Source organism: Lissotriton vulgaris, chromosome 2_1 (genome assembly GCF_964263255.1).
Source record: "Lissotriton vulgaris chromosome 2_1, aLisVul1.2, whole genome shotgun sequence".
Taxonomy (NCBI): domain Eukaryota; kingdom Metazoa; phylum Chordata; class Amphibia; order Caudata; family Salamandridae; genus Lissotriton; species Lissotriton vulgaris.
The window spans coordinates 136,119,660-136,133,393 of NC_141687.1; the positions used below are offsets into that span (position 1 = coordinate 136,119,660).

A 13,734-nucleotide genomic window follows, 5' to 3' on the forward strand; every position below is an offset into this window, starting at 1 on the left:
TGACATGCAAAGTGGGCGTACCCAAACTGGTAGCGACTGAAAACAGTCGCAAATACAGCTATCGCCTATTAGCAAGGCAGACGAAGCGATAAACAAAATTACGCTAAGCGCGAATATCGCTATAATCTAACCCCTGCTAAAAGTTGATTTACCTGTATCGTCAATGGGGGGTGGATTATCAGATTAAGCCCCCATTGGCGGTAATGAAAGGATATCACTGGATTTCCAGCGATATTCCCGCATTGCACCGCTATGGCTGGATATTTTAGCACAATGGAGAAAACGTTGCTAATAGCATGTTTCCTCCGCTAAAATATCCAGCGATAGGCAGCGATAAAAAAAAGTTGATAAGTGCATTTAGCGATAAATATCGCTATTTCTTGCCAATAGGCCCTTTTATATTATAAGCATAACGTGAATTTATTGAAACGATGTGAGATTATGTCAGCATATAAACCTTTTCCTAGGCCCTAAATCTGTTGCTGCCTTTAAATTCTTGCTCTGGTGCAGATGCTTGACTATCTTTGGGCAGTAAATGATTTGTCTTAATATTTATTTCACAGGTAAGCATAATATCCTTCTGGCCTCTTTATTTTGATTCTAAGGGGGTCATTAGTATGGCGGGCGGACTTGGTCTGCCCGCAATAGCTCCGAGAAATGGGACCGCCCACAATGCATGTGACGGTCCCGCTTCTACAATTAGGATGCGCCCGCCAGTGCATTTTTCACAATGCGGCGGGCAGTGCAGAAAGTACCGCCCGCCGCAATGCCAAAAATGCCAAAACGCCAATAAGGTAGGGGTACCTATGGTACCACCCATATGCACCCCACATCCCCCTGAATCCCTGGGGGCCCGCTACAGGCCCCCAATGTAGAAGACCCCGCCACTATGGGAAGACAAAAACCTGCATGTATCTTAATATGGATGGCGGTATCTACCAGACACCGCCACCATATTAGCAGCTTTTCCGCCCGATCGACTCATCAACCGGGCGGAAAACCGGCAGACGGTCTTTCCATCCGCCAGGGTCCCCCCCACCATGGTAATGTGGCGGGGAGAATTTGCATGCGGGCGGGAGGAAATGTCGGGTGGATCGCCACTGCCATGCATGCTGTGGCGATCCGCCCGACTTACTAATGGGCCCCTAAGTCCATCTGAGCTAGACTTCCCCCTTCTGTTTCTTCTATTAAGGAATTTGCCAGACTTCCTTTCAATAAATGTCATCCACTTCTACTTCTACCTTCTCACCACACATGGAGGTGAATTTATACAGGGCGAAACTTGCTACAAAGCTATCAGAAATACACAAATGTAGAGAAAAAGAGGGAGATAGTTGAGAAAAGGGGTATGGAAGGAGTATATGCCGAATTAGGAGTATAAACTGCAGGGGTCCATCACTCAGGAAATTATTATTATGTCTCTAATTTTTGTGTTCTCTTCTGAAATCACTGACCTCCTGAAGCTATTCCCAGCAACTCTACATGATCTTGATTTTTCAGTGATTTTAATTATTGCATTTTATTAAAATTATTATTTTACATTGCTCCATTTAAGTACATGATCTAAGAAATAATTCAGTTGTGGTAGTTACATTTGTGAGACTACCTGACACACCCCTTATACATCTTATTGAACATACCTGAACAGTAGGTAGCCCTTTCCATGCAGAAACAGAAATTATAGCACCAAATAAGTACTGGGATGGTAAATTTATCAGAAGGAGCTGAGCCAGTAACATCAATAAGGCTTCCTTTTTCTCCAAACTTCCTAGTCACATCCTGACAACTAAACTTTCTTCAAACTTTTTTTTTTTTTGTCATGGGGAGAGTGAGTGATTTGCCGAGAATCACAGGATTTTGAACCACCTCCGAGACTCCAACCTGGTTCCCCAGTTCCAAAGTCAGCGGCTCTGGCTGCTACTCCACATTCTCCTCATGTGGAGAAGTGTGGCTCAATGGTTAGAGCGGCAGACCCTCATGCAGAGGTCTGGCTGGGACCAGGGTTCAATTCCCGACGCGGCAGGGTCTTGGGCTCAATGTCCACTGACTCGATAATTCTCGCCTCGGTGCCTACTCTAATCATGGGTCCCCACTCTGCAACTCTGGGCAATAGCTTGCTTAATCTCCACAATGGCCTTAAGTGCTGGGATGCCTGGTTTCACTTTGGGGTGCCCAGTAAGGAGCATATCACAGGGAAAGCCAGGATGGGTTCCACAGCGGTATACAGCGCCAAGATGCCTGTCAGGTGATAGTGCGCTTTACAAGTATACATAGATACACATACATGCATACATGTCAGGTAGTCCATAGACCGTTTTCTTCAATTCCTTCTATATCAAAGCTTATGTTCCAAAATATTTCTCTACCTCAGGAGAAGTCATACCACCTCTAGGATTGCCTATAACAATGGTCTGCTGTTGATCTTCCCTGTAATGACCATTCTGTCTCCTAAAAGCTAATGGCTAGAACGGTCAACCTTGAAGCCAGGAAACAGGAATCGAGTCTCCCCGTGCCGAAACAAAATTAATGTGTCTCTCTGTAATACAACTGGTGCTCCTGTAAAGCGCTCCAATACCTTCGGGTTGAGTTTGCACTATATAAAAGTCCCTCCCCCCAAAGGGACACTTCTCCACTGATAATTAAAAACAAATATTTTTTAAGAGCAGGTAGTGATCTCACAGACCACTGCCTACTCTTAAAGAAGCATTGGCAAACCCAGTAGGTCGCGCCTTTAAGCTCTAATGGCTTCGCCATTGTCCTTTGTTTATGCTTTAAAACATTGACAAAAATGCTGATGTTGAACAGCAAAAACAAAAGGAGAAAAAAAAAGTGTGATGATGCTGCACTATTTTGTAGGAGAGTATCAAGACACATATGTGCAACAGTGATGCCATTTTATTTTTATTTATCCATCCAAGGTTGAACAGAAAATTCAAAAATATTACAGTGTAGTAGCACCAAAGCACTTTTATTTATATGACACAAAGGCCAGCAGCAATTTTATTCCTGAACCCAAAAAACAAAAACTATTCATGAGGCAGAAACCTTCCACCAGACATCACCACTTATACCGGTGAAATCACAGACTCAACTGCCCACACTACATATATTTGCTGGTATTTCAGGGGTTAGTTTATTTGGAAAACCATCTGTGAAAATTACAGTACATAGGAGAGGTAGGCAGACTTTATTACTCAGAAACACCAAATGCTACAGCAAAACAAATCTCCTCTAAGACATGTTGCCCATCATTCTATTAAAGAGACTTTAAGATATAACTCTGAACACACATGGAACACAGCTCAAATATGCAACTAACTTGTTATTATAGTACCCAACAACAAATGCCTCCATCAGCTGGTTAACACACCAAGATCCCGCCAGGCAATGGGCAGCCTGCTGACCGGCATCCCTCTGGTGTCACACTAACTAATTCACACTACTGATAACTTCCACAAATGCAATCAAACTCTAATCTAGAAAAAACACACAACCTCACAACAATTCAGATGAATCCCTAGACTACTAAAAGTGCTGCAAGGCCACAGTGATTTTCAAGTTGGGCGCTATACAAATACCAAATCACAACAAAAGGGCCACTCTCAACAAGAGTTTTCCATATTTTGGCACAGATACAAGCTAAAAGGGTCTTGGAGATTCAGATTTCTATGAACCTGGGGAAAAAGAAGTATCTTTGCCCGGAAAAAGCTTATGGCTCACGGGACTGGAGCAGCACTCTCGTCAGTTATGCACAGTGCCTGAAATCACTAAGTTAAAGTCCGAATATCACTTACTGACATCGAACTTTGAATCAGCCTTAACTGCAGGAACTTGATTTCCTGACTGCAGATTTCCCAATTAGTGATAACTGAACCATCCTGTTGCTGCTAAATTACCAGTACACTTATTGAACCTGTTAAATCTACCCCTCTACGTCATAAAGTGCAGTGCAAACAATGAGATCAACTCGGCCACATATTTAAAGTGACCTCTAGCTGCCAAGGTTTCAGATTGCTATGTTTGAACTTTTCATAAATTCAGTGTAATTATGAGTGATATTGAACGACTATGAGTGACACATTCTTGAGGGCAAAATCAAGCATTGCAGATGAGGGAAACTTATAAATATCAGAAATTACACCGATTTCAGCAACAAAATACTCTAAGAAGATCTTTAAAGTACTGCAAAGCACCAGAAATGGAAAAGGCCTAATGTTGTGTAGCCACCGTCTTAAGCAGGGTGTTAGCTTCAATCCCAAAAGTCATTGCATTACATGATAAAAGTAATGCGTATACCATATTTTCAGACTTCCAAACAGGATTCCATCCGGGAAGAGGCACTGAATCTGCCCTCCTTGCCATCTGGGATGACCTGAAGAATACAGTAGACCGCAACGGGGTTGCTGCGCTACTCCTCTTGGACCTCTCGGCTGTCTTTGACACGGTTGACCATGACACTCTGAAACAAAAACTCTATGAAGCCAGCATAGAGGGAACTGCTCTAGACTGGATCGTGTCCTACCTTCAAAACAGAACTAATGTCATCCATCCCCCACCTTTCTTGTCCAAACCATACTCCAGAAAAGCAGGGGTCCCTCAAGGCTCTATCATCCTGCCCATGCTTTTCAACATTTTCATGAAGTAATTACCGGTAGTGATCAATCAATTTACCTCACGTGCTATAACTATGCAGATGACACACAAATACTCTTTCAACTGGAATGCCCCAAAGACATTTACAAATCCCCAATTTTCTGTTGATGACTTGGAGCCATCTCAAATTGAAGGCTTCCAAAACAGAAATACTCAGATATGGGAAACATTATGACCCGCTTGCTGCCTGCCCTGATGAACTGGGATCACCGTCTAAAGTATCAAAGGAAGTAAGAAACCTCAAAATGACCATGTAATCCAAACAATCGATAAATGCCCTAGTGGACAAACTAGCAAGATCAAGATATGTCACAATAAAAACGCTGCAATAAATTTTCCCTCATTTGGTATTTCCACAAAAAGGTCCAACCTACCATCTCCCTTGTTCTGTCCAAACTAGATTACGCCAATAGCCTCTAGCACGGATCACCATTAACAACCTTGAAAAGACTACAACGTATTCAGAACTCGGCTGCCAGACTACTCTTGCATATCAAACCGTGACACCACATCTCACCTGACTTGAAAGCCGTGCATTGGTTACTAGTTGCCTGAAGATCGATGTTCAAGCTACTTTGTATCATCCACAAAAGCAATACATGGAATGGGACCACTCTTCATCAGGAATAAAATCACCAAACACATTCAACAAAGGAACCTCTGCTCTAAAGGGGCATCTCGCCTCAAAACTCCAAGAAACAAGAAAAAAACAAAGGTGGCACATCCATCTCTGTTCAAGCAGCCAAACTATGGAATTCTTTACACCCCAACATAAGATCGACCGACAACCACCTTGTATACAGAAAACTACTCAAAGAATTGACTCTTCCCCACATAAGCACCATAAGCAAACAGAATTTTACAGCATATCCTTCTTTATATAAACATGTATTTTCACTATAGCTATGCACCTATCTTTGTGTATTGCTTTGTATAAACATGTAGAATAATTATGCTGTTAACAAAAAAAATCATCTTTGGTCTACATGTACTTGCTTCACTTGTGCATCTATGTACCTTCCATGTATTTTGTTGCTGAAATCTGTGTGTCTGTTACTCCCAACTTTCTGACTCATCTCAAACTTCTTTCTACTACTCTTTCCAATGCGCTACCTTATCTTTCACCCTATACATCCATCAATATATCCTCTACAACCACTTTCTCATTTATCCAAACCCCATACCACTACTATGATCCCCAAAATTACCCTTTGTAGACTCTCTCCTACTCTACCCCTTCTTGCATCATCTGACACCTCTTTTACTATACCGATCCGCCAAAACAAACCTTTCTAAACTCTTCCCTCTGATTCTTCCCCTACAAAACTCCTTTTTACTCATCCAAAAGCCTCTTCCTACTGCTATTACCTCCCAAAGAAATATCCAAATCCTTCACTCTTCTATCCCTCCACTATCCTTTTCAGTCAAAATAACAGACTAAAATGTTCACTTCTCAAATTCCATATTCCACTATACTAATTCACAACTAATCCTTTATGAGTTCCAGATTAGCATGCTACTCGTTAATAAAGCGTTTCAACACCCCATCAGGGTTACAAGCGCTATATAATTGCAAACCTTTTTCCCTTTCCTACCCTTTCCCAATCCTTCTCAATCCAAATAACTGACTAATATCCACCACTCAAATTACTTTCATATTTCACAATACTAATTCACCACTAATCCTTTTTTGGGCTTCTGAAGTAGCGTGCTACTCAGTGAAAAAGAAAAAAAAGCCCATCACGGGTACCAAGCGCTATATAAATACAAACTTTTTTTCCTCTTCTATCCTTCTGCTATCGTTCCGAATCCAGATAGCTGCGATTCCTAATGGGTCACAAATTGCGACCTACCTCATTAATATGCATAAGGTAGGTCTATTTGGGACCCACTAGGAATTGCTAATGATACCCAAAAGAGTTTCATACATTAGGATACCGATTTCCTAATTGCGATTTCGAGAAAATCCGAATTAGGAAATCAGTATTTCTCATTTTATTACATCTTGCCATTTGTTCAGAAATGTGATTAATTTCCATTATCACATAACTTAAAATAGAGCCCAATGTTTATATAAAAAATGTAAAAAGCAGTTATCCATTTGATATGCCAGTAAAATCACCTCAGCCCCGAAGCTACAACAGACAACTTTAACAAGTTCTACAAATAATTATTCGGGTATTATTAGTTATATCTGATTACCTGCCAGGTTACAGCTAAAAATTGGTTACAAGGACACTGGGTCTTAAATAGCTGAGTGGATGGGATACTCTATCACAAATGTGGCAGATGACTTGTCTGCTGTATTACAAATGCATTATGTGACACTTGTAATACAGCAGACAAGATATCTGCCACGTTTTGATAGTGTCCCATCTGCCAAACTATAAATAAGGCCCTAAGTGTCTATATAATAGAGGAGCTAGATATTTTTCTGCAATCAAGACTTTTCCAAGTTTTTAGTTTCAGCACATGCATTTGCCACAGTTAAATGGGCTACTTCTCATATTAATAATAAATAGGTTTTGCTACAAACTGTAAACAAATCCTACTGAATAATAGATGACTTGGACAGTGTCCAGGAAAATCACAATTAAGCCCTAAGCTAACTTTTTGTAAAGAATCCTCTATAGATAGTTTCAGGCAGACATCATTTGATGTAAGTAGATCAGGCATGACATCTGCTCATTGAAGCCGCTCTGCACCACGACACACGCCGCACCGCGGAGAATAATGTGTCCTGGGCAAGGACGCTATTGGCCACTGTGGCAAGTTCTCTATGGTTACCTTCAAAAACATATGTGCTCCAATATTCTTTGAACAGTAAACAAGGGCGGTCCTACTGCAGAATGTCTGTCATCTCCAGTGGATTCGCTCACGCACAAATCCTTGCGGCCATGGAAGACTGTCATCACAGTTCACCGCTCAAGAGATTGCAAGAGACGCACTGCCTGTGTATAAGGATGATACAATCTGCCTCTGGTTGTGTCCTCAATGAAGATAATGTTCATAGACATGAGCTCGTGGGAGGAGCGTGCATGCACACACACCAACACATACACCCACACACACACACACGTGTAAATTCCCCACAAATCTGTCTCTTGTACTTGCCTTCCCAAAATTACTGCAGACCTTGTAGCATAAGCAAGAAGAAACAATTAGAGTACTGTGAAAGAGGCAGACTTAGTTATTACAAATGTGAAAAAAGTTGTAACATTCTCTCCAAATTACAAAAAGAAAAATGTTGCAGTTTTAGAGCCAGTCGGGCCGTGCGAATTGCACACATATTCATGAACAAATTGCTGTATTTCTTACCTATAAAAAAATATCATTATGCATCAATAAATACTGCGTGTGATCTGTCTGCTATTGTTAATTTTTTTGTATTTTTCATCCTTTTGTTAGGATTACATTTGAGTTCCTGCACTATTTCTCTGCACCACTATTTAATACTCTCTTCATCTCCTTCCATCTCTACATTTCTTCCACTCTCTTTTTCCTAAAAGCGATCTCCTATCCAGGCTCTAGGCACGTGGTGGTGAAAGGAAATTGTACATTAGTTATTCATGTTTATTCCATTATGCACAATTATCACGAATTTTAAATAGGTAAACACAATGACAAACATCAAAAGACCGAAAATGAAACTATAAATGACTCCAAAGGGTTATAATGAAATAGAAGATTGTTAATTAATTATGGGTATCATAAAAATGGAGTGTCTTCTGCAGACATATATATGTTGAGCTGTGTTTAAGGTATGTTAAGGAAAGATTCGCCTCTAATTCAAGGTACATAAACACATCTCATCGTATAGCATAATACACAGTATAAAGTAACCCCAACTCGTCATTAGAAGGATTACATGTCACTAAGTGGTTCTGAGACAAAGTAGAGGTACAAGTTCATAGGTCCATGTGGTTTGTTGAAGTACTCATATGTATTGTATTTTAGAGTACAATTTTCACCCAACATATATCTAGCCACTTACGCAACTATTATACAGCAAGCACCCGAACATACGTTTATCCCCTCAAACATTTTAGTGGGAAATAGACACGTTTTCGACTATTAAGTAAACATCTGCAAATTCAACTCTGTATGAAGAGAATTTTCAATAGACTTTCATTTGGTGGCAGCAGCTACAGAGAAAGGGCCACCTCTTATCGAGGCGGATTTTACCTTAAGGAAATAAAAAAGCAATTTCCTCACTGATCTAAGATATTGACCAGGTTTGTACCATTTACAGTGATGAGACAGAGGGGAGGCTTGGATCATGAAGAACAGTATGCACCAGACATATGGATTTGAACAAAATCCGTACCCACATAGCCAGAGAGATATAAACATAAAAGCATTAAACATTTAAACTTTGGAGAAAGTGTCCCCAATTGAAAAAGACAGGAATAGATTACTGAATTGATTTTGTTGTACAAATTAAGTTGAGAATCAAACTTGACACCTACATTTATTACACACACCATGAGACTGAGGTGTAAAAAAGAATTCCCAAAACTGTTTTGTTAGCATTCGATTGCAAGTGATTGCAAAACAGTTTTCGACAGTCCTAAGACAGTGATGAAGTTTGAAAGCATCACGGGTACATGAAATATGTAATACAATTTGTGTTCCATCTGCTTACATAAATAGCAAGCGAACCAAAATATGGGATGCGATTCCTTTTACAATGTGGAGCATTCTACTTTCAGAAATGCCACTGTTCGTTAGGCTCTTCCCGCTCTCTTTCCTAGTCTTTTACACGTCTATGTCTCTCAAATGGATCCTTCTTCAGGGTGTTAATTAACTTGTTTTTTTAGTTAGGCGTGTGTGTTGTGGCACCTATGTGAGACCCGAGAGAATATCTGACCCGGATCTAATATTCATGTTCTAAATGGCATTGTTCCCTCTCTTGGTTGAGGTGGTACCCTTCCCTGAGGATTGTAATGGTTGTGAAGAGGATTGCAATGTGCTGTTGGATGTGGCTCTGCACTGCAGCAGGGCCTCAACTAGAATGAAGGAACTGTGTCTAAACAGCAGGGACAACATTGATAGGACTATTCACAAAGGTGACATACACTTGTGGGCAAGTTACATGTATCATTTACTCTCACACTTTACAGTTACTTTACTACTTTTGGCTATTTATAAAATATGACTGTAAAGTTACTCAACTGTGTACACTTACATGTCTCCACCTCCTAAAAAGAGGTGAAGCCAAATTTACGAGTGTAAGGGCCATATGTATAACGCCTTTTGTGATTCGCAAAGGCCGAAATTCGCAGAATTTCGGCCTTTGCGAATCGCAAACGGCCTTTTTGCATGTTGTGGGATGTATGAAACATTCCCAAAATAAGGAATTGCAAACTTGTGCGATTCCTTATTTTACAATAGCATTTTGGGAATCGCAATTTTGCGATTCCTTAAATGCTATGTATGTAGCATTTTTGGCTAGCGAATTTTGGTTAAGGAGTCGCAAATTACCACCAACTTTTAGTTGGTGGTAATTTGCGAATTCTTGTAAATATGCACAATTGTGCATTTGTGAGGGTCGCATATGACGCACATACATGCCCATTGGGCATGTATCTGTGCCATATGCACACACATGTAATTTACAGGGGTGCAGCAGGGTGTCCTTGAGACACCCCTGCACCCTTGCAAAAATTCTCAAATTGTGAATAAACAATTTGAGAATTGTCCGGAAATCATTCCTATGGGCCTCATGGCCCATAGGAATGCATTGGAAAATATTCTTTAATCGCGAATTTGCAAAATGCGAATTCGCAATTAAGGAAGCTTAAGGAATCGCTAATTAAATGCGATTTTGTTCATACATACCATTTTGCATTTCCTAAATAGTGATTCTTTAAAATTCGCTATTTAGGAAATGCAAAATAGTTTGATGATACATATGGCCCTAAGTTACTTATGCCAAAAAGAAAGAGTAGAAGTCCAGCATCACACATAGCCAACAACTAATAATGAAAAGCCCTAGCCTTCCATTGAAAATAATTACTTTATGTGGGTTTTTAATTTATTGTTTATACTTCAGAAAAATTAATTTAATTTAATTTAATGTATTTAAATATATTAAAGAATCAATTCAAAATTAGCTTAATAGTGCTGTGGCCCACCACTAGGTATCCCAATCTTAGGCCTTAAATATTTTCAAAACATAACCTCAAAAACATCATAACAAGTGCACCAAGAACACATCACACATCAATCCTATTTACATGCTTGTAACATAGATTTAATTGTTTAACATTGTCCGCAATATATCAAATGACTTCTTGCCCACCGCCTCCCTGTGCAGAATATTCTGTGCGCTCATCATTTGCTCTTCAACCCAGTGCCATTGGCACCTCCGCAGATCAGGGTTGGAAAGCTTTCTAAGGGCCCGGCCCACAGAGCTAAAACCAGACTATCGCTGTGATGTGAGAATTATTGTGCTCCAGTGTCTAACCATGGACAATCATTATTACATGAAGTTCTTGTTCCCTAAAATTCATGCAGAAGGCATTACTCCAGAGCAACCCTACCTGAGGCCCCCTCTACATCTTCAGAGAGCCAGTTTGGGCAAATGGGCAATGCCTTGATCCTCTGGTGCAAACCGCATCCCCCAACCCCCAAAGGGTCAATGTCCCAAAGCGGCAATGTGCGTGCATGAAGGTGGGTAAAGGGCAGTGGAGACTGCCCCAATCCCCCTGTTCAATTGTAGCTTCTTTAACAAATGCTGCAAGCACCCCCCTCTGAGATCCCCATGACACCAATGTTGTGTGACTAGAATTCCTGTAAGATGCCAAGGGGACCTAAAGTGTCCCAACAAACATAAACCCACCCCGCCCCAATACATCTAAAGGACTTGATAGACTTGACAGCTCCTGCAAACAGAAAAACTGCTAACAAAAACCTTGTGGACAATATTGTGCACCCCAGAAACGCCCCAGAAATACCAGTACTTTAGAACCAACCACTATCAAAAGAAGATCACCCTAGCATGGAAAGTGGAGCATGAGGCCTTTGCAAAACGGTTGGCCATGCCTTTCGAAGAAGCATAATTTTAAAATAGCCCGCCATCTTGAAACATGCTCGGTACAGTCGTGGCCCTCCATAAATGTCAGCGCTCCCGATTTGGGGGAAAGACCCAGGACACACCAGTTTATGCTGGAAACCTTAACCCATATCAACGTGCATGAATATGCTCTTTGAATAACAGTGGGTCACATTAATAGGATGTCATTAGCCCACCTTGAACACCAAGCAGGAAACAAATTCCCTCGTGTGTACCAATGCATACATTGCAAAGAGCCCATTTCTGATGGTGTTGAAGTTCACAATGTTCCAGAACTTCAAAGGCAAACTCGCCTTAGAACTGAACCCAAGCTTCAGCTGCTTACTGAACCTGAAGTTGATGAAATTACTTAATGTATCGCCTCTAAATCCATACATGCGATCGAAATCTCACTATGATCTGAAACTGGCATATTTAATACATCCCTCTGTGTTTATCTTCACAGCATGTGCAGTACAGCAAAGCATCATTACATCTACATTTCAAAGGTGTAAATGTAGGCACAATGAGTATGATTCTCAACTGATCTTTGTAGTACATTTTGTAGTACTACAATTCACAAACTATGGGTGGAATTTTATGACTTCGCCCTTCCTATCTCATTTATATGGAGTTATCTGCCCTGACTGTGAAGTCCCCTGGTGCGGAGAACTCCACACACTCAAGTATAGGGAGTGCAGAAAACTTCACACACTCGAGTATAGGGAGTGCAGAAAACTTCACACACTCGAGTATAGGGAGTGCGGAGAACTCCACACACTCAAGTATAGGGAGTGCAGAGAACTCCACACACTCAAGTAAAGGGCGTGCGGAGAACTCCACACACTAAAGTATAGGGAGTGCAGAGAACTCCTCACACTCGAGTATAGGGAGTGCGTAGAACTCCACACACTCAAGTAAAGGGAGTGCGGAGAACTCCACACACTCAAGTATAGGGAGTGCATAGAACTCCACACATTCAAGTATAGGGAGTGCGTGGAACTCCACACAATCAAGTATAGGGAGTGCATAGAACTCCACACACTCAAGTAAAGGGAGCGCGGAGAACTCCACACACTCAAGTATAGGGAGTGCATAGAACTCCACACACTCAAGTATAGGGAGTGCGTGGAACTCCACACAATCAAGTATAGGGAGTGCGGAGAACTCCACACACTCAAGTATAGGGAGTGCATAGAACTTCACACACTCAAGTATAGGGAGTGCGTGGAACTCCACACAATCAAGTATAGGGAGTGCGGAGAACCCCACACACTCAAGTATAGGGAGTGTAAACCTGTAAATCTCTGCACGTAGGTTGTGAATACCGAAAAATAGTAAACTTACTAATAATTGTAAGGTTTTTTTTAGAACCAGCTATCCGCGGCCGCTGCAGGTAAGAGCGGTGGAGCAGGATGCCAGGTGAGGGAGGATTTTGAGAGACGACCATGAGGGAAAATAATGATTTATTTAATTCCTTCCCCCCTGTTTATCTCTCTAAATCCCCGTCCACCCTCAGCCCACCACTCATCGCTCTTACCTGATGCGGCAGAGGCTGGTACCAGGCCCACTATGCAGGCCATGGGAATACTTTCCACAAACAATCTTGGAAAGGGTACGCTTCGAGGAAAACAATTGAATACATTTTTTTTTAAAATGCCCAAGGGGCCAGCTATACATGAACCCTCGAAACCCCGACTCTATGCCACTTATACACATGCTCGTTTGCCTTAACAGCTGGGTTTTTAATTTTACAAACCATAACACATACATAATCAATACTTGTAGGTTGTACCCAGAACTAAGGGTTTTCTGTTTTTCCTCCTGGCAATCAAATGAAATCAAAAGATAATTAAAAACTCACAAAAAGCACAGCGGGAAGGTACTGGCACAACATCAAAGAACACAACATATGCTAAAGTTCCTCAGATTTCCATGCTTTAATAACCATTAATAGTCTGTAGCCTGTGTGCACATGTTGTGTTCCTGAAACCTGTATGCATTGGACACAGTTTTGATGAAAG

The 13,734-nt window shown here is 41.1% G+C and overlaps 1 long non-coding RNA gene across 1 annotated transcript in view; it reads right to left on the reverse strand.

The window, feature by feature from the left end:
* LOC147729699 (uncharacterized) overlaps positions 1-13,734 on the reverse strand; it is a 542,264-nt gene that overhangs the window by 340,746 nt on the left and 187,784 nt on the right. The window lies entirely within an intron of this gene.